This window comes from Ziziphus jujuba, chromosome 8 (assembly GCF_031755915.1).
Source record: "Ziziphus jujuba cultivar Dongzao chromosome 8, ASM3175591v1".
Taxonomy (NCBI): domain Eukaryota; kingdom Viridiplantae; phylum Streptophyta; class Magnoliopsida; order Rosales; family Rhamnaceae; genus Ziziphus; species Ziziphus jujuba.
In genome coordinates, this window is record NC_083386.1 from 290,001 (window position 1) to 292,500 (window position 2,500).

A 2,500-nucleotide genomic window follows, 5' to 3' on the forward strand; every position below is an offset into this window, starting at 1 on the left:
CAAGTCCACCTAAAAGCAGGCCTTGCACCGAGAAGGAAATGGGGTTCGCCTGGAAACCACCATAAATGCCGAACTGAGGCTCATCGTTCCTTTGCTCCGGCCAAAACTGTTACATGGTGCCCCAACTATTGGTTACAAAACTTGTTGGTGCGTTGCTTTGCCCAACCACTGTGCCATGGTGTCCCCCAGCCAAGCCTAGGGTGGTGCCACCGATGCCCCATGCGATGCCCACCGATGCCCCATGCGATGCCCACCGTGCCCCATGCGATGCCCACCGATGCCCCATGCCATGCCCACCGATGCCCCATGCCATGCCCACCGATGCCCCATACCATGCCCACCGTGCCCCATGCCATGCCCATCGGCTTTGCCATCATGCCCAAGGATGGCAAAGGGGTTAGTCTCCATGAAATTATGTGTGTGGTGGACCCAATATAAGGTGTAGCACTTGTAGTGCCCATCGTTGGGGCATCCGTGTGCCATGCCTTGCCCCGTTGGCGGCATCCGTGTGCCATGCCGTGCCTTGCCGCCCCACCACGTACGCATTTTGCCGCAATTTCGTGCAATTTCCGTGCAACATAAAGTTCCAAAAAATCACATGGATCATTTTAAAGCATTCCCAACAAAAAAAACCAACCTCCAACCCATTTCCTATTTTATTCGAATTTTTCTTAGTTTTTCGGCAAAAAAATTATAAAAAATTCTATGTTGCTCCAAAAATTACAAATCCAATTCCATAATGTTCTACCCATTTTTCTAAGCATCCCTGCAAAAAATCTCATCAAAATTCGATGTCTAGAGCAAAAAAAGGCCATTATGACTCCTCGATTCCCACCGATGCCCCATGCCATGCCCATCGATGCCCCATGCGATGCCCACCGTGCCCCATGCGATGCACACGATGCCCACCGATGCCCCATGCGATGCCCACCGATGCCCCATGCGATGCCCACCGTGCCCCATGCGATGCCCACCGATGCCCCATGCGATGCCCACCGATGCCCCATGCCATGCCCACCGATGCCCCATACCATGCCCACCGTGCCCCATGCCATGCCCATCGGCTTTGCCATCATGCCCAAGGATGGCAAAGGGGTTAGTCTCCATGAAATTATGTTTGTGGACCCAATATAAGGTGTAGCACTTGTAGTGCCCATCGTTGGGGCATCCGTGTGCCATGCCTTGCCTCGTTGGGGGCATCCGTGTGCCATGCCGTGCCTCGCCGCCCCACCACGTACGCATTTTGCCGCAATTTCGTGCAATTTCCGTGCAACATAAAGTTCCAAAAAATCACATGGATCATTTTAAAGCATTCCCAACAAAAAAAACCAACCTCCAACCCATTTCCTATTTTATATGAATTTTTCTTAGTTTTTCGGCAAAAAAATTATAAAAAATTCTATGTTGCTCCAAAAATTACAAATCCAATTCCATAATGTTCTACCCATTTTTCTAAGCATCCCTGCAAAAAATCTCATCAAAATTCGATGTCTAGAGCCAAAAAAATGGCCATTATGACTCCTCGCTGAAATTGATATCTGAGCCTGCCAGAAAGAAAATGGCTAAATAAGCTCTTTAGGGGGGTGGTACCTGCCTGCTTCAACAGCGAGCCCCCCCCCGGCCTGCCAGCGCTGCCCACACCCCCCAGCGGGGGTGTGGGCACAATGGCAGGTCTCGTCGGCAGGTGGGGGCCACCATGCACCGGTAACGGTGCCGGGCGGGCCCCACCGTCGGCGACCAGCAGGTGGGCCCGGGGGGGCGGGGCTTGGGCGGTGCGGTGCGGTGCGGGAAAAAAAGTGGAATGTGTGGGCTTGTCCGGTTCGATCGATTGCTTCGTGTGGCTATTGCTATGGTTCTGCATGCTGCGGCATTTGTGGGCGATGCTTCTTCATGGATGCTTATTCGGTGACTGTTGGGGGCGCTGCCTGAAACGGGGGACGAAGGACACCTGCACTCGTGCGGGAGTCTCTCTGAACCTTGCTTGGGGGGCAATCTCGGTGGGATCCGGGTGGGTGTTTGTGCGGGGTATATGCTTCTTCATGGATGCTTGTTCGGTGATTGTTGGGGGCGCTGCCTGAAATGGGGGACGAAGGACACCTGCACTCGTGCGGGAGTCTCTCCGAACCTTGCTTGGGGGGCAATCTCGGTGGGATCCGGGTGGGTGTTTGTGCGGGGTATGCTTCTTCATGGATGCTTGTTTGGTGATTGCTGGGGGCGCTGCCCGAAATGGGGGACGAAGGACACCTGCACTCGTGCGGGAGTCTTTCCGAACCTTGCTTGGGGGGCAATCTCGGCGGGATCCAGGGGGGTGTTTGTGCGGGGGTATGCTACGGTGCCTAGGCATGCAGCACCATGTCGGAAACTCGGAATGTGTGGGCTTATGCGGTGCGATCCATTGCTTCATATGGCTATTGCCATGGTTTTGCATGCTGCGGCATTTGTGGGCGATGCTTCTTCATGGATGCTTGTCCGGTGACTGTTGGGGGCGCTGCCTGAAATG